Source organism: Acipenser ruthenus, chromosome 32 (genome assembly GCF_902713425.1).
Source record: "Acipenser ruthenus chromosome 32, fAciRut3.2 maternal haplotype, whole genome shotgun sequence".
Lineage (NCBI taxonomy): Eukaryota > Metazoa > Chordata > Actinopteri > Acipenseriformes > Acipenseridae > Acipenser > Acipenser ruthenus.
The window spans coordinates 10,058,155-10,080,295 of record NC_081220.1 but is presented as its reverse complement, the minus strand read 5'-3'; the positions used below and the strand labels follow the sequence as shown (position 1 = coordinate 10,080,295).

At 40.0% G+C, this 22,141-nt stretch overlaps 17 non-coding genes across 17 annotated transcripts; 7 read left to right on the top strand and 10 right to left on the bottom strand.

Annotated features, from left to right (window-relative positions):
- The first annotated feature begins 6,139 nt into the window (after nt 1-6,139).
- Nucleotides 6,140-6,221, top strand: trnas-uga (transfer RNA serine (anticodon UGA)). Its single transcript has one exon. It is a non-coding gene; the product is annotated as a tRNA-Ser (tRNA).
- A 488-nt stretch (nt 6,222-6,709) lies between these two features.
- Nucleotides 6,710-6,791, bottom strand: trnal-cag (transfer RNA leucine (anticodon CAG)). The gene has a single exon. It is a non-coding gene; the product is annotated as a tRNA-Leu (tRNA).
- Nucleotides 6,792-7,469: 678 nt separating this feature from the next.
- LOC131703384 (small nucleolar RNA U3) lies at nt 7,470-7,685 on the bottom strand. The gene has a single exon (XR_009309847.1). It is a non-coding gene; the product is annotated as a small nucleolar RNA U3 (small nucleolar RNA).
- A 2,154-nt stretch (nt 7,686-9,839) lies between these two features.
- Nucleotides 9,840-9,921, top strand: trnas-aga (transfer RNA serine (anticodon AGA)). The gene has a single exon. It is a non-coding gene; the product is annotated as a tRNA-Ser (tRNA).
- A 170-nt stretch (nt 9,922-10,091) lies between these two features.
- On the bottom strand, nt 10,092-10,165 carry trnai-aau (transfer RNA isoleucine (anticodon AAU)). Its single transcript has one exon. It is a non-coding gene; the product is annotated as a tRNA-Ile (tRNA).
- Nucleotides 10,166-10,463: 298 nt separating this feature from the next.
- On the bottom strand, nt 10,464-10,545 carry trnal-cag (transfer RNA leucine (anticodon CAG)). Its single transcript has one exon. It is a non-coding gene; the product is annotated as a tRNA-Leu (tRNA).
- A 686-nt stretch (nt 10,546-11,231) lies between these two features.
- LOC131703342 (small nucleolar RNA U3) lies at nt 11,232-11,452 on the bottom strand. The gene has a single exon (XR_009309808.1). It is a non-coding gene; the product is annotated as a small nucleolar RNA U3 (small nucleolar RNA).
- A 2,154-nt stretch (nt 11,453-13,606) lies between these two features.
- Nucleotides 13,607-13,688, top strand: trnas-aga (transfer RNA serine (anticodon AGA)). Its single transcript has one exon. It is a non-coding gene; the product is annotated as a tRNA-Ser (tRNA).
- A 170-nt stretch (nt 13,689-13,858) lies between these two features.
- On the bottom strand, nt 13,859-13,932 carry trnai-aau (transfer RNA isoleucine (anticodon AAU)). The gene has a single exon. It is a non-coding gene; the product is annotated as a tRNA-Ile (tRNA).
- Nucleotides 13,933-14,230: 298 nt separating this feature from the next.
- trnal-cag (transfer RNA leucine (anticodon CAG)) lies at nt 14,231-14,312 on the bottom strand. Its single transcript has one exon. It is a non-coding gene; the product is annotated as a tRNA-Leu (tRNA).
- A 679-nt stretch (nt 14,313-14,991) lies between these two features.
- Nucleotides 14,992-15,206, bottom strand: LOC131703458 (small nucleolar RNA U3). Its single transcript, XR_009309914.1, has one exon. It is a non-coding gene; the product is annotated as a small nucleolar RNA U3 (small nucleolar RNA).
- A 772-nt stretch (nt 15,207-15,978) lies between these two features.
- Nucleotides 15,979-16,050, top strand: trnaw-cca (transfer RNA tryptophan (anticodon CCA)). Its single transcript has one exon. It is a non-coding gene; the product is annotated as a tRNA-Trp (tRNA).
- Nucleotides 16,051-17,663: 1,613 nt separating this feature from the next.
- Nucleotides 17,664-17,737, top strand: trnan-guu (transfer RNA asparagine (anticodon GUU)). Its single transcript has one exon. It is a non-coding gene; the product is annotated as a tRNA-Asn (tRNA).
- A 134-nt stretch (nt 17,738-17,871) lies between these two features.
- Nucleotides 17,872-17,944, bottom strand: trnaf-gaa (transfer RNA phenylalanine (anticodon GAA)). The gene has a single exon. It is a non-coding gene; the product is annotated as a tRNA-Phe (tRNA).
- Nucleotides 17,945-19,246: 1,302 nt separating this feature from the next.
- On the bottom strand, nt 19,247-19,459 carry LOC131703441 (small nucleolar RNA U3). Its single transcript, XR_009309897.1, has one exon. It is a non-coding gene; the product is annotated as a small nucleolar RNA U3 (small nucleolar RNA).
- A 139-nt stretch (nt 19,460-19,598) lies between these two features.
- trnav-uac (transfer RNA valine (anticodon UAC)) lies at nt 19,599-19,671 on the top strand. Its single transcript has one exon. It is a non-coding gene; the product is annotated as a tRNA-Val (tRNA).
- A 627-nt stretch (nt 19,672-20,298) lies between these two features.
- Nucleotides 20,299-20,370, top strand: trnaw-cca (transfer RNA tryptophan (anticodon CCA)). The gene has a single exon. It is a non-coding gene; the product is annotated as a tRNA-Trp (tRNA).
- The last annotated feature ends 1,771 nt before the right edge of the window (nt 20,371-22,141 follow it).

Here is a 22,141-nt window from a genome sequence, read left to right as displayed (position 1 = left end):
TATATATACAAAATGTGTTTCAGATGTTACAATTTGAAACTGTTTTCTTTTTACTTTGAAATTGCATGTATTTTATTTAATTTCAGTGCAAAATGACTATTTTTTTTTTTGAAGGGACTGATCCATTTAGGTGCAGTCAAAGAGAGGGGTGGGGGAGTTTGGACTAGTAATAATACTGTAAAAATAATAATAATAATAATAATAATAATAATAATAATAATAATAATAATAATGATAATAATAATATGCAAAATAGCCTTAGACCAATCACCCCCTATACTAACTATAATGGACTGTTCCGTGTTACTTTGTACTTTTTTTTTTTTTTTTAAGGTGTTGGATTGCCTGAATTTGTGTAATTTTAGGAATTTGTTTATAAAGTTGTGTATTGATTTTTTCATTTATGTATTTATTTGTTTATTTTGTTCATTAATTTTCATAAGTGTTAGATCTCAGGAATTTAAGATTTACAACATTTTTATGGATTTTAAAAACAGCACTGTACTGCACTGGGGATCTGAGAGCCAGCTAATTCAATACAGTCCAGTCTAATCTAACAGCACGGCACTGTACTGGGGATCTGAGAGCCAGCTAATTCAATACATTCCAGTCTAATCTAACAGCACTGTACTGTACTGGAGATATGAGAGCCAGCTAATTCAATACAGTCCAGTCTTATCTGACAGCACAGTACTGTACTGGGGATCTGAGAGCCAGCTAATTCAATACAGTCCAGTCTAATCTAACAGCACTGTACTGTACTGGGGATCTGAGAGCCAGCTAATTCAATACAGTCCAGTCTAATCTAACAGCACAGTACTGTACTGGAGATATGAGAGCCAGCTAATTCAATACAGTCCAGTCTAATCTAACAGCACTGTACTGTGGATCTGAGAGCCAGCTAATTCAGTACAGTCCAGTCTTATCTAACAGCACTGTACTGGATATCTGAGAGCCAGCTAATTCAATACAGTCCAGTCTAATCTAACAGCACTGTACTGTACTCATGATCTGAGAGCCAGCTTATTCAATACAGTCCAGTCTAATCTAACAGCACGGTACTGTACTGGGAATCTGAGAGCCAGCTAATTCAATACAGTCCAGTCTAATCTAACAGCACTGTACTGTACTGGGGATCTGAGAGCCAGCTAATTCAATACAGTCCAGTCGAATCTAACAGCACGGTACTGTACTGGGGATCTGAGAGCCAGCTAATTCAATACAGTCCAGTCTAATCTAACAGCACTGTACTGGGGATCTGAGAGCCAGCTAATTCAATACAGTCCAGTCTAATCTAACAGCACGGTACTGTACTGGGGAACTGAGAGCCAGCTAATTCAATACAGTCCAGTCTAATCTAACAGCACAGTACTGTACTGGGGATCTGGGAGACAGCTAATTCAATACAGTCCAGTCTAATCTAACAGCACTGTGCTGTACTGGGGATCTGAGAGCCAGCTAATTCAATACAGTCCAGTCTAATCTAATAGCACTGTACTGTACTGGTGATCTGAGAGCCAGCTAATTCAATACAGTCCAGTCTAATCTAACAGCACTGTACTGTACTGGGGATCTGAGAGCCAGCTAATTCAATACAGTCCAGTCTAATCTAATAGCACTGTACTGTACTGGAGATATGAGAGCCAGTTAATTCAATACATTCCAGTCTAATCTAACAGCCCTGTACTGTACTGGGGATCTGAGAGCCAGCTAATTCAATACAGTCCAGTCTAATCTAACAGCACTGTACTGGGGATCTGAGAGCCAGCTAATTCAGTACAGTCCAGTCTTATCTAACAGCACTGTACTGGAGATCTGAGAGCCAGTTTATTCAATACAGTCCAGTCTAATCTAACAGCACGGTACTGTACTGGGGAACTGAGAGCCAGCTAATTCAATACAATCCAGTCTAATCTAACAGCACTGTACTGTACTGGGGATCTGAGAGCCAGCTAATTCAATACAGTCCAGTCTAATCTAACAGCACTGTACTGTACTGGGGATCTGAGAGCCAGCTAATTCAATACAGTACAGTCTAATCTAACAGCACAGTACTGTACTGGGGATCTGGGAGCCAGCTAATTCAATACAGTCCAGTCGAATCTAACAGCACTGTGCTGTACTGGGGATCTGAGAGCCAGCTAATTCAATACAGTCCAGTCTAATCTAACAGCACTGTACTGTACAGGGGATCTGAGAGCCAGCTAATTCAATACAGTCCAGTCTAATCTAACAGCACGGTACTGTACTGGGGAACTGAGAGCCAGCTAATTCAATACAGTCCAGTCTAATCTAACAGCACTGTACTGTACTGGGGATATGAGAGCCAGCTAATTCAATACAGTCCAGTCGAATCTAACAGCACGGTACTGTACTGGGGATCTGAGAGCCAGCTAATTCAGTACAGTCCAGTCTTATCTAACAGCACTGTACTGGAGATCTGAGAGCCCGTTTATTCAATACAGTCCAGTCTAATCTAACAGCACTGTACTGTACTCATGATCTGAGAGCCAGCTAATTCAATACAGTCCAGTCTAATCTAACAGCACGGTACTGTACTGGGAATCTGAGAGCCAGCTAATTCAATACAGTCCAGTCTAATCTAACAGCACTGTACTGTACTGGGGATCTGAGAGCCAGCTAATTCAATCCAGTCCAGTCGAATCTAACAGCACGGTACTGTTCTGGGGATCTGAGAGCCAGCTAATTCAATACAGTCCAGTCTAATCTATCAGCACTGTACTGGGGATCTGAGAGCCAGCTAATTCAATACAGTCCAGTCTAATCTAACAGCACGGTACTGTACTGGGGATCTGAGAGCCAGCTAATTCAATACAGTCCAGTCGAATCTAACAGCACTGTGCTGTACTGGGGATCTGAGAGCCAGCTAATTCAATACAGTCCAGTCTAATCTAACAGCACTGTACTGTACTGGGGATCTGAGAGCCAGCTAATTCAATACAGTCCAGTCTAATCTAACAGCACGGTACTGTACTGGGGAACTGAGAGCCAGCTAATTCAATACAGTCCAGTCTAATCTAACAGCACTGTACTGTACTGGGGATCTGAGAGCCAGCTAATTCAATACAGTCCAGTCTAATCTAACAGCACTGTACTCTACTGGGGATCTGAGAGCCAGCTAATTCAATACAGTCCAGTCTAATCTAACAGCACAGTACTGTACTGGGGATCTGGGAGACAGCTAATTCAATACAGTCCAGTCGAATCTAACAGCACTGTGCTGTACTGGGGATCTGAGAGCCAGCTAATTCAATACAGTCCAGTCTAATCTAACAGCACTATACTGTACAGGGGATCTGAGAGCCAGCTAATTCAATACAGTCCAGTCTAATCTAACAGCACGGTACTGTACTGGGGAACTGAGAGCCAGCTAATTCAATACAGTCCAGTCTAATCTAACAGCACTGTACTGTACTGGGGATCTGAGAGCCAGCTAATTCAATACAGTCCAGTCTAATCTAACAGCACTGTACTGTACTGGAGATATGAGAGCCAGCTAATTCAATACAGTCCAGTCTAATCTAACAGCACTGTACTGGGGATCTGAGAGCCAGCTAATTCAGTACAGTCCAGTCTTATCTAACAGCACTGTACTGGAGATCTGAGAGCCAGTTTATTCAATACAGTCCAGTCTAATCTAACAGCACTGTACTGTACTCATGATCTGAGAGCCAGCTAATTCAATACATTCCAGTCTAATCTAACAGCACTGTACTGTACTGGGGATCTGAGATCCAGCTAATTCAATACAGTCCAGTCTAATCTAACAGCACAGTACTGTACTGGTGACCTGAGAGCCAGCTAATTCAATACAGTCCAGTCTAATCTAACAGCACTGTACTGGAGATATGAGAGCCAGCTAATGCAATACAGTCCAGTCGAATCTAACAGCACGGTACTGTACTGGAGATATGAGAGCCAGCTAATTCAATACAGTCCAGTCTAATCTAACAGCATAGTACTGTACTGGTGATCTGAGTGCCAGCTAATTCAATACAGTCCAGTCTAATCTAACAGCACGGTACTGTACTGGTGACCTGAGAGCCAGCTAATTCAATACAGTCCAGTCTAATCTAACAGCACGGTACTGTACTGGGTATCTGAGTGCCAGCTAATTCAATACAGTCCAGTCTAATCTAACAGCACTGTACTGTACTGGGGATCTGAGAGCCATCTAATTCAATACAGTCCAGTCTAATCTAACAGCACGGTACTGTACTGGGGATCTGAGAGCCAGCTAATTCAATACAGTCCAGTCTAATCTAACAGCACGGTACTGTACTGTACTGGACATTTTGGTAGGGGCTGTGTTCACATGCGACAATTGACAAGCTCTTACCAAGATGGCAGCCCAACAACAAACAGAAAAAAAACGAGAAAATATTTTAACTTTTGTCATTCTTTTAACAAAAAAATAAAAACATTCCGTGTTGTATTGTGTTGTATTTTTGTAAAAAAAAAACAAACATGTTGAATAAATGCTTTATTTAAAAAAAAAAAAAAAAACCTAAAAAAACATCTTTTGTGTTTCCTCTTTTCAAGCAAAATCCAATGGGACTTTATTTGATTTAATGCCAAACACACATACATCAAATATATTTCTGTCAATAAAAACATAATCCTTAAAGGTGATTAAATTAGTTTTATCTTTTCTTAATGAATGTCTTTTAAATTTGTAAAATTATAACCCATTAAAATAGAACAAATCGACAGAAATTAATGCATTTGTCGCTCGTTACCCTTTTTCATTTTTTTATTATTATAAAGTCCAGCCACTGTAAAATATCAGAAATTATCGCGATCGCTAAAACCCAGCCCATCACAGATGCATCATGGGAACAAAGAACAGTCGTTTGAAATTGAATACGAATATATTCAATATTTGACCAAAAAAGAGGGGATATGGCAGGAAGACAAGTAAGAGAATAATCTTTTTTTATTGTATTTTCTTAATTAAACAGGAAATAGGAAACTTTTTTTTTTTCTCAGCGTCTTTTCTGTGTTTTCAACGTGTTGTGTTGTCAGGATACCGTACACACTTAACTCGCTCAGTCAAAAATAGATTTTTTGAAGCTTAACTATTTAATTTATTTTTTTGTAATATTTTTAAAAATTCTCCCAATTTGGAATATCCAATTGTTTTTTTTTTATGGCGCTGCTGCAGCTTCCCGTATCGACTCGGGAGAACGAAGACTCATCATGCGCATCCTCTGAAACAAACGCCGTCAGCCACCCTCCTCTTGTCACACTGCAACAGCAAAGCCAGCCGCACCTGGCTGTAGCGGTGTTTGAGGAAACGCAGTTCTGCCCACAACTCGCAGGAGACCGGTCGCCACAGGAGTTGCTGGAGCTTGTTGAGACAATGATTACCAAGCTGACCTAAACCCTCCCAACCCGGGTGGCACTCTGCCAACTGTGCGCCGCCCCCTCGGCGTTCCTGTCGGCGATGGCATAGTCTGGATTGGAACCAGCGATCTCCAGGCTATAAGGCACACCTTGCAATTCAGATGAAGAGCCTCAGCTGGATGCGCCACGCTCCCCCCAACAATTCAGCAATTCAGTAGGCTACGTTTGACCCGTTCAGTTAATCAGTGCAGTGTTTTTCACTAGTTTTCTGTTAGGTTATCATCTGTTTTCTTTCTCAGTATTAGCCGTGATTTCCTGGAAAATGTGACAGTGGCGACCTGCAAGTTTGGTCCATCCATAATTAAATACTCTACTGCAGTTACTGCTTGCTCTTAAATATAACTCTATTTAATGTATTGCAGCTGCTCTTATTTAAACTGCCTTTACATTGATTTCCACATTCCATTTTGCACTCGTTATTCGTCCGATTTGATCTCCATTCTGCTTCCAAGCTGATGGCTGGGAAGCCTATTGTTTCTGTTAGGATTAAATAGCTACGTATTTTGAAATAAAGATGTATTCATTATTATGAACGTTAACAGAAAGTATATTGTATTTACTTTTCCCATGTGTGCTTGCCTTGTACAAATCTGACAGTTTCAACAAAGGCATTTGACTTGGGTTCATTAGTTAGCCTATACTGCCATCTACAGCATTACTGCGGGAGCCGTTTACTTCTTTTGGATATTTTCACAATTAACCGTGCGAGCATGTAGTCGTGGCCGAGTGGTTAAGGCGATGGACTTGAAATCCATTGGGGTTTCCCCGCGCAGGTTCGAATCCTGCCGTCTACGTAAGCTTTGTTTTTAATTGATTGTATGTGTTCATTGTTAATACATGTTTAAAGCACAGGAAGTCTGAAATATTACTGGTTGTACTTCATATCGCTTCGGTTCATTTTGTTAAAGAATGTTCATTTTGGGGATCAAACCCGCAACCTTGGCGTTATTAGCACCATGCTCTAACCAACTGAGCTAACCGGCCACACACTCAAAACTTGATACTAGAACCCGAGGAAAATAAGTCCTGCGGACATTATGATTGTTCTACCAAGATGTTCTCATGTTAAACTGAACAATAACACATTCAAAGTATTGGAAAGGCATAATTAGAGGCCTCGTCATAATGAGGCAGTTTAACAGTGTGAAGGATGTGGTGAGGTGCAGGCTTGCGGTGACTTTCTCTCATTTAACGACCTTGTGATTTGAATACTAACAAGAAAAACAAATCAAATTACCAAGCATTCGGTGGACGTTTTAAGAAATAAATGAACAAAAAGGTTTGTCAGAAGTGGGATTCGAACCCACGCCTCCAGAGAGACTGCGACCTGAACGCAGCGCCTTAGACCGCTCGGCCATCCTGACTTACACCGACGACTTTGCACAACACTGCAGTACACTGTTGAACCTCCAATGTCTGACGCTACAGTAAATCACCTGGTGTGTGCGTGAACTTATTCTTTTTCTGTTTATATTAAGGAGGGCGACCTGTTTCGTCGCATTCTATATGGGATCACAAGGACACTCCTCTTACAGAAAGAAAATTTACGGCAAACAGAGCGATCGCTTCACGGTTAGAAACAAATCAGAACAGTCTGTTAGCAAATTAACTTCATGAAAAAACCACACAGGACTTACATAAATGTTACAGATATGTTTCGTAGACACAAAAGTTGTAACATAATTGAGTACATTTGTAAACTATCCGCCAGTAACAGACATTATCTCACATTATCTCTAGTTTCAAACGCATTATCACAGGCGGCACAATTACGACATGGAAAAAATCCAGTATATTTGTCCAGTACACCGAGATCTCTCGAACGTTTCAATGAGTCAGCCCTTAATAAACACTGTCCGTGTTCATTTCTGTGTATATGACATTGTCTATACACAATACCTGCCATGTAAGCCTATTGGTATCAAACCGATCACAATTAATGTGATCCGTGTTTTCAGTCAGATTGATAGTTTTAATCAATCGTCGAAAAAGCAGCAGTGCTTTGCAACTGTAGTTCGTCTTGCGTACCTTTTGGTAAGATACCCACTCAGAACGTGTCCGCTTCCTCCAGCCCCCTAAGGAACACTGGAGGGGTCATCAATAACAGGGAGCAGTTGGCCAAAAAACAACACTCACTGCCTCCTTCACGCTCAAAAGTGAACACTCTCACTCTTCCTCGTGGATAGCGAGTCCAAACACTTTAAAAACGCATTTCGCTAGCAAATCGCTATAGAAATGATCTCTGAAAGTATTGTTTTATGGGCAAGTGGCCGACCGTCTCCCTCCAACTCTGAGTGGCACCGGCAGCTGTGCCGCTGAGAAATTAACAGGGACTTTCATATAATGCAATTGCTGTTGCCCAGTGAGGTGTTACAACAACATTTCAAACTCATTCCAAACTGCAGGCGGTTAAAAGCTTAATTGGGTTCAAGTTTCTCGTATGATTTAAAAAGTAGGAGCCAGTTGCCTCATTTCAATTGTCTGCCTTCCTCCTTTGCACTGTGAAGTCTATCAAATTTGTGCTTAAAATCTGAATACGATTCCCATTTGAATCGTGTATATTTGGTTTCCATTTTAGCAATATGCATACACACTGTTCTGTTGAGCTCCCAGGGTGTTATCTAATAAAACACCATAATCGGTTAGCACGATCGGCTGTTAATCGAAATTTTGGTGTTTCAAGCCCACGCAGAGATGATGCTTTTTGCATTTCTTTATCGCATTAGAAAATGGCACTATAATACGTTTTTATTTCCTCCAATTACACTAAAGAAAAAATGTGCTGTTTTTTTAATTCAAAAAATTAATTAAGAACAAATAACCCTAGTCGTTCTGTATACAAAAACCCGGTATCGAAGCAGGGACCGTTACAGTCTAACGCTCTCCCAACTGAGCTATTTCAGCTTGACGCGATGTTGCTATCGAGACAGCATTCTTTTCGTCACTCGCCTTTTTGTCAAGCCAGTAAACCTGCATGTAATGAGAAACGTTCAACAGTTCGGAAACACCACAATAGAATCCAATGCCTTTGCAAATGTGTTTCCAAACTGTTAGTTTTTCTCCCAAATGCGGTTTCTCAAAAAATGGTTTTGCCTACTTTTTATTATTATTATTACTTTTTCCAGAGTAAGACCAAAAGGCAAACATCCAGGAAATAGTTAAACACTGCTACAGCGCTTGAACTGTCTCAGCAAACGTTTAGCTCTAAAACGTGTACATTAAAAGTCTATTAACATCTTTAACACAATCATCTGTGTTCCAATAGCGGTTAATCCACATGGTGATCAATAAAGTGAATGCTGGCTTTGTTCACATATTAGCAAGACGTTTTCACGATTCACGCATATTCTGAACAAGCACACTAGAATATGGTAATGAAAGGAAAGGAAAATAACTGCTTTATTGGCTCTTGTCTTGTATCGTCACCTTGATTACTGTCCGTAAGAAAGTGGCATTAATCAAAAACCTAATTATGTAAGGTTCCCAATGCGCAAATACGCAGCATACTTAAACTTCTTCACAATCTTAAATCTTCCCACATGAATGTCAAATACGTACTGACAAGTACGGCCCTTTCCCAGTGTAACACTCTGCTGTGTTTGAACAGCAACGATGGCTTGGATATGATGTATTAAACCACGATACTATTGTTCCCACTTTCTTTATTACTACCAAATGTGCTTTTCGCGTCAGCCCTTGTGGCCTAATGGATAAGACACTGGCTTTCTAAGCCATGGATTGTGGTTTCGAGTCCCATCTGGGGTGTGATTTTGTTATAGGACGCTGTGTGGTCCAGTGGTTAAAGATAAAGGGCTTTTAACCAGGAGGTCCCCCGGTACAAATCCCACCTCAGCCACTGACTCATTGTGTGACCCTGAGCAAGTCACTTAACCTCCTTGTGCTCCGTTTTTCGGGTGAGATGTAAATGTAAGTGACTCTACAGCTGATGCATAGTTCACACACCCTAGTCTCTGTAAGTTGCCATGTGTATAATAAAAACGAACATAATTATGGTATGTTTTATTAGCATGAGATACTTTGTAGATCTTGTTATCTGCTAAGTCCGCTCACGCTAGCCAGAACGTGCTCGAGTGCTCTGGCAACAGCCATGAAGCAAGTCAATTTTTCAGTTCAATTAAATAACTACTTTGTTTTTGTGGATGGGGGTGTTTCTTGAAAAGATCAGTTAAATAGCTACGTATTTTGAAATAAAGATGTATTCATTATTATGAACGTTAACAAAAATAATATTTTATTTACATTTCCCACGTGTGCTTGCATTGTACAAATCTGACAGTTTCAACAAAGACATTTGACTTCGGTTCATTAGTTAGCCTATACTGCCATCTACAGCATTACTACGGGTTTCGTTTACTTCTTTTGGATATTTTCACAAATAATCGTGCGAGCATGTAGTCGTGGCCGAGTGGTTAAGGCGATGGACTAGAAATCCATTGGGGTTTCCCCGCGCAGGTTCGAATCCTGCCGACTACGTAAGCTTTGTTTTTAATTGATTGTATGTGCTCATTGTTAATACATGTTTAAAGCTCAGGAAGTCTGAAATATTACTGGTTGTACTTCATATCGCTTCGGTTCATTTTGTTAAAGAATGTTCATTTTGGCACCATTACAAATGCTGTGGTTTCTTTAAAGAAGAAAAGCCGTGGCCCGTACGGGGATCGAACCCGCGACCTTGGCGTTATTAGCACCACGCTCTAACCAACTGAGCTAACCGGCCACACACTCAAAACTTGATACTAGAACCCGAGGAAAATAAGTCCTGCGGACATTATGATTGTTCTACCAAGATGTTCTCATGTTAAACTGAACAAAAACACATTCAAAGTATTGGAAAGGCATAATTAGAGGCCTCGTCATAATGAGGCAGTTTAACATTGTGAAGGATGTGGTGAGGTGCAGGCTTGCGGTGACTTTCTCTCATTTAACGACCTTGTGATTTGAATACTAACAAGAAAAACAAATCAAATTACCAAGCATTCGGTGGACGTTTTAAGAAATAAATAAACAAACAGATTTGTCAGAAGTGGGATTCGAACCCACGCCTCCAGAGAGACTGCGACCTGAACGCAGCGCCTTAGACCGCTCGGCCATCCTGACTTACACTGACGACTTTGCACAACACTGCAGTACACTGCTGAATCTCCAATGTCTGACGCTACAGTAAATCACCTGGGGGGGGGGGTGTGAACTTATTCTTTATCTGTTTATATTAAGGAGGGCGACCTGTTTCGTCGCATTCTATATGGGATCACAAGGACACTCCTCTTACAGACAGAAAATATACGGCAAACAGAGCGATCGCTTCACGGTTAGAAACAAATCAGAACAGTCTGTTAGCAAATTAACTTCATGAAAAAAAAAACACACAGGCATTACATAAATGTTACAGATATGTTTCGTAGACACAAAAGTTGTAACATAATTGAGTACATTTGTAAACTATCCGCCAGTAACAGACATTATCTCACATTATCTCTAGTTTCAAACGCATTATCACAGGCGGCACAATTACGACATGGAAAAAAATCCAGTATATTTGTCCAGTACACCTAGATCTCTCGAACATTAAAATGAGTCAGCCCTTAAAAAAACACTGTCCGTGTTCATTTCTATGTATATGACATTGTCTATACACAATACCTGTCATGTAAGCCTATTGGTATCAAACCGATCACAATTAATGTGATCCGTGTTTTCAGTCAGATTGATAGTTTTAATCAATCATCGAAAAAGCAGCAGTGCTTTGCAACTGTAGTTCGTCTTGTGTACCTTTAGGCAAGATACCCACTCAGAACGTGTCTGCTTCCTCCAGCCCCCTAAGGAACACTGGAGCGGTCATCAATAACAGGGAGCAGTTGGCCAAAAAAAAAAAAAACACTCGCTGTCTCCTTCACGCTCAAAAACGAACACTCTCACTCTTCCTCGTGGATAGCGAGTCCAAACACTTTATAAACGCATTTCGCTGGCAAATCACTATAGAAATGATCCCGGAAAGTATTGTTTTATGGGCAAGTGGCCGACCGTCTCCCTCCAACTCTGAGTGGCACCGGTAGCTGTGCCGCTGACAAATAGACAGGAGCTTTCATATAATGCAATTGCTGTTGCCCAGTGAGGTGTTACAACAACATTTCAAACTCATTCCAAACTGCAGGCGGTTAAAAGCTAAATTGGGTTCAAGTTTCTCGTATGATTTAAAAAGTAGGAGCCAGTTGCCTCATTTGCATTGTCTGCCTTCCTCCTTTGCACTGTGAAGTCTATCAAATTTGTGATTAAAATCTGAATACGATTCCCATTTGAATCGTATATATTTGGTTTCCAATTTAGCTCTATGCATACACACTGTTCTGTTGAGACTCCCAAGGTGTTATGTAATAAAACACCATAATCGGTTAGCACGTTGGGCTGTTAATCGAAATTTTGGTGTTTCTAGCCCACGCAGAGATGATGCTTTTTGCATTTCTTTATCGCATTAGAAAATGGCACTATAATACGTTTTTATTTCCTCCAATTACACTGAAGAAAAAATGTGCTGTTTTTTTAATTCAAAAAATTAATTAAGAAAAAATAGCCCTAGTCGTGCTGTTTGCAAAAACCCGGCATCCAAGCAGGGACCGTTACAGTCTAACGCTCTCCCAACTGAGCTATTTCAGCTTGACGCGATTTTGCTATCCAGGCCGCATTCTTTTCGTCACTCGCCTTTTTGTCAAGCCAGTAAACCTGCATGTAATGAGAAACGTTCAACAGTTCGGAAACACCACAATAGAATCCAATGCCTTTGCAAATGTGTTTCCAAACTGTTAGTTTTTCTCCCAAATGCGGTTTCTCAAAAAATGGTTTTGCCTACTTTTTATTATTATTATTACTTTTTCCAGAGTAAGACCAAAAGGCAAACATCCAGGAAATAGTTAAACACTGCTACAGCGCTTGAACTGTCTCAACAAACGTTTAGCTCTAAAATGTGTACATTAAAAGTCTATTAACATCTTTAACACAATCATCTGTGTTCCAATAGCGGTTAATCCACATGGTGATCAATAAAGTGAATGCTGGCTTTGTTCACATATTCGCAAGACGTTTTCACGATTCACGCATATTCTGAACAAGCACACTAGAATATGGTAATGAAAGGACAGGAAAATAACTGCTTTATTGGCTCTTGTCTTGTATCGTCACCTTGATTACTGTCCGTAAGAAAGTGGCATTAATCAAAAACCTAATTATGTAAGGTTCCCAATGCGCAAATACGCAGCATACTTAAACTTCTTCACAATCTTAAATCTTCCCACATGAGTGTCAAATACGTACTGACAAGTACGGCCCTTTCCCAGTGTAACACTCTGCTGTGTTTGAACAGCAACGATGGCTTGGATATGATGTATTAAACCACGATACTATTGTTCCCACTTTCTTTATTACTACCAAATGTGCTTTTCGCGTCAGCCCTTGTGGCCTAATGGATAAGGCACTGGCTTTCTAAGCCATGGATTGTGGTTTCGAGTCCCATCTGGGGTGTGATTTTGTTATAGGACGCTGTGTGGTCCAGTGGTTAAAGATAAAGGGCTTTTAACCAGGAGGTCCCCCGGTACAAATCCCACCTCAGCCACTGACTCATTGTGTGACCCTGAGCAAGTCACTTAACCTCCTTGTGCTCCGTTTTTCGGGTGAGATGTAAATGTAAGTGACTCTACAGCTGATGCATAGTTCACACACCCTAGTCTCTGTAAGTTGCCATGTGTATAATAAAAACGAACATAATTATGGTATGTTTTATTAGCATGAAATACTTTGTAGATCTTGTTATCTGCTAAGTCCGCTCACGCTAGCCAGAACGTGCTCGAGTGCTGTGGCAACAGCCATGAAGCAAGTCAATTTTTCAGTTCAATTAAATAACTACTTTGTTTTTGTGGATGGGGGTGTTTCTTGAAAAGATCAGTTAAATAGCTACGTATTTTGAAATAAAGATGTATTCATTATTATGAACGTTAACAAAAATTATATTTTATTTACATTTCCCACGTGTGCTTGCATTGTACAAATCTGACAGTTTCAACAAAGACATTTGACTTCGGTTCATTAGTTAGCCTATACTGCCATCTACAGCATTACTACGGGTTTCGTTTACTTCTTTTGGATATTTCACAAATATTTGTGCGAGCATGTAGTCGTGGCCGAGTGGTTAAGGCGATGGACTAGAAATCCATTGGGGTTTCCCCGCGCAGGTTCGAATCCTGCCGACTACGTAAGCTTTGTTTTTAATTGATTGTATGTGCTCATTGTTAATACATGTTTAAAGCTCAGGAAGTCTGAAATATTACTGGTTGTACTTCATATCGCTTCGGTTCATTTTGTTAAAGAATGTTCATTTTGGCACCATTACAAATGCTGTGGTTTCTTTAAAGAAGAAAAGCCGTGGCCCGTACGGGGATCGAACCCGCGACCTTGGCGTTATTAGCACCACGCTCTAACCAACTGAGCTAACCGGCCACACACTCAAAACTTGATACTAGAACCCGAGGAAAATAAGTCCTGCGGACATTATGATTGTTCTACCAAGATGTTCTCATGTTAAACTGAACAATAACACATTCAAAGTATTGGAAAGGCATAATTAGAGGCCTCGTCATAATGAGGCAGTTTAACAGTGTGAAGGATGTGGTGAGGTGCAGGCTTGCGGTGACTTTCTCTCATTTAACGACCTTGTGATTTGAATACTAACAAGAAAAACAAATCAAATTACCAAGCATTCGGTGGACGTTTTAAGAAATAAATAAACAAACAGATTTGTCAGAAGTGGGATTCGAACCCACGCCTCCAGAGAGACTGCGACCTGAACGCAGCGCCTTAGACCGCTCGGCCATCCTGACTTACACTGACGACTTTGCACAACACTGCAGTACACTGCTGAACCTCCAATGTCTGACGCTACAGTAAATCACCTGGGGGGGTGTGAACTTATTCTTTATCTGTTTATATTAAGGAGGGTGACCTGTTTCGTCGCATTCTATATGGGATCACAAGGACACTCCTCTTACAGACAGAAAATATACGGCAAACAGAGCGATCGCTTCACGGTTAGAAACAAATCAGAACAGTCTGTTAGCAAATTAACTTCATGAAAAAAAACACACAGGCATTACATAAATGTTACAGATATGTTTCGTAGACACAAAAGTTGTAACATAATTGAGTACATTTGTAAACTATCCGCCAGTAACAGACATTATCTCACATTATCTCTAGTTTCAAACGCATTATCACAGGCGGCACAATTACGACATGGAAAAAATCCAGTATATTTGTCTAGTACACCTAGATCTCTCGAATATTAAAATGAGTCAGCCCTTAAAAAAACACTGTCCGTGTTCATTTCTATGTATATGACATTGCCTATACACAATACCTGTCATGTAAGCCTATTGGTATAAAACCGATCACAATTAATGTGATCCGTGTTTTCAGTCAGATTGATAGTTTTAATCAATCATCGAAAAAGCAGCAGTGCTTTGCAACTGTAGTTCGTCTTGCGTACCTTTTGGTAAGATACCCACTCAGAACGTGTCCGCTTCCTCCAGCCCCCTAAGGAACACTGGAGCGGTCATCAATAACAGGGAGCAGTTGGCCAAAAAAAAACAAACACTCGCTGTCTCCTTCACGCTAAAAAACGAACACTCTCACTCTTCCTCGTGGATAGCGAGTCCAAACACTTTAAAAACGCATTTCGCTAGCATTATATATAAAGTTTATTAAAAAAAAGTCTGAAATATTACTGGTTGTACTTCATATTGCTTCAGTTCATTTTGTTAAAGAATGTTCATTTTGGCACCATTACAAATGCTGTGGTTTCTTTAAAGAAGAAAAGCCGTGGCCCGTACGGGGATCGAACCCGCGACCTTGGCGTTATTAGCCAAGGGAACCCGAGGAAAATAAGTCCTGCGGACATTATGATTGTTCTACCAAGTTGTTCTCATGTTAAACTGAACAATAACACATTCAAAGTATTGGAAAGGCATAATTAGAGGCCTGGTCATAATGAGGCAGTTTAACAGTGTGAAGGATGTGGTGAGGTGCAGGCTTGCGGTGACTTTCATGTATTTCATGTCATTAGATGATCAAAGCCCCTTTGTGCCAGTGCGCATTCAGAGGAGACGCGCTGAGAAAATCCGTCATCTGTGTCACTCAGTACTGCCAGCTTTCCCTCGTTGGTGATATATTGGTCAGCATAGCTGCTTTCCAAGTAATTGACCCGAGACGATTCCCAGCCAGTACAACTGTGTTTATGCCCACGTTTCAAATAATAAACATTATAAAAGCAAATCGCTTTGTTTTATGTTTTCTTTACTTTTAAGCTGAGAATCAAACACACTTCCGACAACTTCATAGCCCTGCTGACTACGAACAAATATTGAGTCGGCTGTTTCCCATGACCCTGGTGATACCGAGTGTTTTCCAAGTATCAGCATCGGACTTAGCATGCCTTTGGCATGCTTGCTGTGCACTCTAGCATTGCATAACAAGCATGCACTACGGCAGGAATTCGTGGCGCAACGGTAGCGCGTCTGACTCCAGATCAGAAGGTTGCGTGTTCAAATCACGTCGAGGTCAAAGCCTTCTTTGTTTCTATTCCACACCATTTAATTTTGTAATGTGTTTGCAAATACTAGTTTGGAAGAATTTAATGTACAGCAAGTAATAATTGATACCTTTAAGCTGAACAGGCATTTAAGAATTAACAACGAAGACATAAAAAGGGACACAACGCCAACAGAGTTCAAGCCCATCACCTTAACCACTTGGCCACGACTACTTGGTGCAACGTGCCAAGATCTATAAACACAGACCACATATATCACAGACCAAGAACAAATACACACACACTGTTTTAAATAAAACTGACGAAACCATAATCCCTGGTTTAGGAGGCCAGTGCCTTATCCTTTAGGTGACTTCCAGGTGGATAGCAGTCAGCGAGACAATACACGACCAGAGGAATAAATGTGTTCATTTTACTATAAAGATTGTTTCAATGAAATCAACAGCTGATACCAAACTCTTGTCAGCACTCAATACCATTTTAATTTATTTTTTAAATCGGACTAAAATAGCGTTCCTAACACAGATGGTATTTTTGTTGTAAACAGACTACTTGTTGAAGTCACTGGAAAATACTGTGTGTACAAACATGTAATTAACTTGATTGTTTTAATATTCCAAATAACATATTACTTTGAAAAACATCTCCGTCGGCCACTGGATCGTGGTCTCAGGCTGGGATACGGACCATTGAGAACAGTATAAACGATCTATGACTGGAAGTAGCTTACATGAGAAATGCTCTCGTTAAACATGCTAGGATGATCGACTTCGGCATTCTCCAACTGCTGTTTACATTTTCTAACACGTTATGAGAACGAATACAAAGTTTGACCCTTTCCTTGTAAGTGGGGGTAAGCACAAGTTATTTTCAGATGTTATGTCTTTATTTAAGCACAATCAAGTCCTGCGTAGTGCAAATCACATTACTATATTTGTTATATTAGTCAAGTCCTATTGAAAGAGTTCTTAAATAGTTTCAACATTATCAATGATCAATTTGAAATTTGCTTATTGATTTAAACCAGTATGAGATGCACACTCAAAATGTGTCCCCTTCCTTCAACAACCCCCTGATTGAAGATTGGAGTGGTCATCACTAGCAGCCAGCAGGTGCCCGAAAACAACACTCATTGTCAGCTCGGTGCTGAGAAGTGGCAAGCTCTACTTCATTAATATGATACAATGACTGGGCAACAACGAGGTGTTACATTAACAATACCAACTAACTTGAGACAGCCAAGACGTTGAAGTATACCTTAAGTCTGTCATGTGATGCAATAACAGGTTTTAGCATTTTTGCATTTCCTGCTTCGTCAAACAAGCTCAAGCCACAGCACACAGCGCTGATGCATCGGAACAGAGGTGGATTTTAAAGCGACTGAATCAACGAGCTGAGACTACTTTTTGAAGAAACTGAAAACATACCTCTCGTCGAAAAATGTGCTATTTAGTTAATTTATTTATTTATTGAATTTGCAAATGGCAGACTACATACATGGGAATAAATATAAAAGGCTTGAAGTTTGCTTGCATTGGGTTGCATACATTTAATTGTGATTACAGACTTTTCTGCCGTGTTGCTTTCTTCTTAGATGTGGTCTCAGGTTCGGTTGAGCCGATTTGTCTCTGTGGCGCAATTGGTTAGCGCGTTCGGCTGTTAACCGAAAGGTTGGTGGTTCAAGCCCACCCAGGGACGATGTTTTTGCATTTCTTAATCACATTAGAAAATGGCACTCTGATACGTTTTTATTTCTTCCAATTAAACAGAACAAAAAAAACCGCTCTATTTTTCAGTTCAAAATAATACAAAACAAAAATAGACTTACTATTTGCCGAAACCCGGGATCGAACCAGGGACCTTTAGATCTTCAGTCTAACGCTCTCCCAACTGAGCTATTTCGGCTTGACAAGACTTGCGTTTTTTGTCACCCCAGTAAACCTGTGTATTATGAGAAACGATCAACAGCTCGGCAACACAATAGAATCCGATGCCTTTACAAATGCGTTTCGAAACACTTAAGTTTTCACCCAGATGCGGTTTTCAGCCGAAACGGGGGGATAAAACTGCCTATGATCAAAGTGGGCAGAAAAGTTGCATACTTTGCATACCGTATTGGGAGAAAAGAAAGCGGATCATCAAATTGATCAATGCTAATGTTAAAACAATTTAAGAACACTTTACATAGGCCTTGACTAATATAAAAAATATAGTAATGTGATTTGCATTACGCAGGACTAGATTGAGCTTAAATAAAGACATTACATCTGAAAATAAATTGTGCTTACCCCCACTTACAAGGAAAGTGTCCAACTTTGTATTCGTACTCATAACGTGTTATAACATGTAAACAGCAATTGGAGAATGCCGAGGTCGATCATCCTAGCATGTTAAACGAGGGCATTTCTGATGTAAGCTTCTTCCACTAATAGATCGTTTATACTGTTCTCAAAGGTCCGCATCCCAGCCTGAGACCTCGATCCAGTGGCCGACGGAGATGTTATTCAATTTAATATATTATTTTTAATATTAAAACAAGTTAAATACATGTTTGGACAAAATATTTTTCATTGACTTCAACGAGTAGTCTGTTTACAACCAAATGCAATCTGTGTTAGGAACGCTATTTTAGTCTGAATTAAAATGGAAATTAAAATGGTATTGCGTTCTGACAAGAGTTTGGTATCAGCTGTTGATTTCCTTGAAACAATCTTTTATAGTAAAATGAACACATTTATTCCTTTTAAGAATAAATAAAACTGAACTGTCAGAGGAGGATTTGAACCGACACCTCCACTTGGAGACCAGAACACAGAATTCTTTGGAAAGACAGAGTCCTTAAGTCTAGCGCCTTAGACCACTCGACCATCCTGACAAACTGCGTTCATTACAGCAGAAAACCGCATTATTTATTTCAGCACAGCCTAGGGTTGTCATATCAAAGCCCGATCGGGTTTATTACGCACATACCAACTGTTGCTCCATGAATGATGTAATGACATGTGTTAAAACAGAAACGGTTTGAAGCCAACCCACAAAAGTAAGACTATTTATTTCAATATCGTTATAACTATAAACGATGCACGCATTTTACAATAGCAATTGCTATATGACAACGACCAAAAAGTAATTTTGTTGCAATACTGTATACAGTGTGAACAGAATCAGATATTGCTCTGTTGCCTCGAAGAAACATCTACATTTTGTATTTAAAAAGGACGTCCAACTTGGGGCTCGATCCCAAAAGAGAGCGGAATGTTCATCAATGATCAAGAACAGCTACAGTGAAATAGCATTCAAGTCCCGCTTCGCGCTCAAAAGAAAACACTGTAACTCCTCGTTATGGTTAGCGAGACCAGACACTAGAAACGCATTTCACTAGAAACAAACTATAGAAATGATCCCTGAAAGTATAGTCTTAACAAATATGTGGGTAAAACAACTTCCCTACTCCCGGCATGATGGTGTCTGATTCGGTTTCCTTTCTAGAATATTACTTGTTCATAGTAATGTTAATAATTGCCAATGCGTTTCAAACACAAAACTCACTTTCTGACAAGGTTCCATAGTGTAGTGGTTATCACGTCTGCTTTACACGCAGAAGGTCCTGGGTTCGATCCCCAGTGGAACCACTTCAGTTTGTTTTTACAATATGACTCCCTGGTCAAGACAAGGTAGTTCTGGGTTTGGCCGATCATTAGATTGCGGATGTAAGGTCTCCGGTCCCATCGTAGAAGCAAGATAGTTTATTCACAAAAAATACATACACTTTTATTTATGTTTCTTTTGTTGGTAAATTAACCCAATACATTATTGCATTCTGTCACGTCATTAGATGAGCAAAGCCCCTTTGTGCCAGTGCGCATTCAGAGGAGACGCGCTGAGAAAATCCGTCATCTGTATCACTCAGTACTGCCAGCTTTCCCTCGTTGGTGATATATTGGTCAGCATAGCTGCTTTCCAAGTAATTGACCCGAGACGATTCCCAGCCAGTACAACTGTGTTTATGCCCACGTTTCAAATAATAAACATTATAAAAGCAAATCGCTTTGTTTTATGTTTTCTTTACTTTTAAGCTGAGAATCAAACACACTTCCGACAACTTCATAGCCCTGCTGACTACGAACAAATATTGAGTCGTCTGTTTCCCATGACCCTGGTGATACTGAGTGTTTTCCAAGTATCAGCATCGGACTTAGCATGCCTTTGGCATGCTTGCTGTGCACTCTAGCATTGCATAACAAGCATGCACTAGGCAGGAATTCGTGGCGCAACGGTAGCGCGTCTGACTCCAGATCAGAAGGTTGCGTGTTCAAATCACGTCGAGGTCAAAGCCTTCATTGTTTCTATTCCACACCATTTAATTTTGTAATGTGTTTGCAAATACTAGTTTGGACGAATTTAATGTACAGCAAGTAATAATTGATACCTTTAAGCTGAACAGTCATTTAAGAATTAACAACGAAGACATAAAAAGGGACACAACGCCAACAGAGTTCAAGCCCATCACCTTAACCACTTGGCCACGACTACTTGGTGCAACGTGCCAAGATCTATAAACACAGACCACATATATCACAGACCAAGAACAAATACACACACACTGTTTTAAATAAAACTGACGAAACCATAATCCCTAGTTTAGGAGGCCATTGCCTTATCCTTTAGGTGACTTCCAGGTGGATAGCAGTCAGCGAGACAATACACGACCAGAGGAATAAATGTGTTCATTTTACTATAAAGATTGTTTCAATGAAATCAACAGCTGATACCAAACTCTTGTCAGCACTCAATACCATTTTAATTTCTTTTTTAAATCGGACTAAAATAGCGTTCCTAACACAGATTGTATTTTTGTTGTAAACAGACTACTTGTTGAAGTCACTACTTGTTGAAGGAATTGTGGGAAATGTCGTTTTAAGACCTTGAAATATACCTTTGCTTCTATACCTGATCCAAAATTTCCCACAATTATTTTCAACGTCCCGTCCCTGCCTATTGGCTGAGCGTCGCAGAGCATGCAGGGGCGGCGCATTTAAATTTCAAACTTGTACAGACAGACACGGAGTATTTCGCTTATTTGTTTTTAAGATACTGACTGTCTGTTGAACAATACAAACTAACTTGAGACAGCCAAGCCGTTAAAGCATACCTTAATTCTGCCATGTGATGCAATAACAAGTATTGGCATTTTTGCATTGTCTGCCTCGTCAAACAAGCTCGAGCCACAGCATACAGCGCTGCTGCATCGGGACACAGAGGTGGATTTTAAAGCGACTGAATCAACGAGCTGAGACTACTTTTTGAAGAAATTGAAAACATACCTCTCGTCAAAATATTTGCTATTTAGTTAATTTATTTATTTTTTGAATTTGCAATTGGCAGACTACATTGCCGACAATCTGAATTGCTCATATCAAGTTGCGTTGTAGCCTATGAGAATCGCTGGCATAGCTCAAGGGGAATTAGCTCTAATGGTAGAGCGCTCGCTTAGCATGCGAGAAGTAGCGGGATCGATGCCCGCATTCTCCAAATAGTTTTAATGTATCTGCGTATTTAGTCCCAACGCATTATGGAGATAAATACAAAGTGTGACAATTCTTTGTAACAGAGACGCCCGCCCTACATGTGTATTTTAAAGCACAGTCTCCTAATTTGTAATATTCCCCAGGCTGAAAAACTGCATTGCGCCCTCCATCGTATGCCTTCCGAGAAGCACAAAGGGAGATTTTTTATATATTTTTTTTTAACAATGGAAGAGTTTGTGTTATTTGGGAATAATTATAAATGGCTTGAAATAACGCCTTGGCTGTGACTTATTGCTTTTATAAAACGGCTACACCAATATTTGTAACGTTAGTCACTTTTTGAGATCTAGTCAGTAGTAATATTACTATAGCTTATGTCAAAAGGCTAATTTATGACCCTTTTGACCTTTTTTTGACCTTATAGGTATGAATTTATGAATATATAATGAGGGGCATGGATTTATGAATTTATGAATATATAATGAGGGGTATGGATTTATGAATTTATGAATATATAATGAGGGGCGGGGATTTTATATAGACATTTGGAATATGGGTAATGATATATATATAT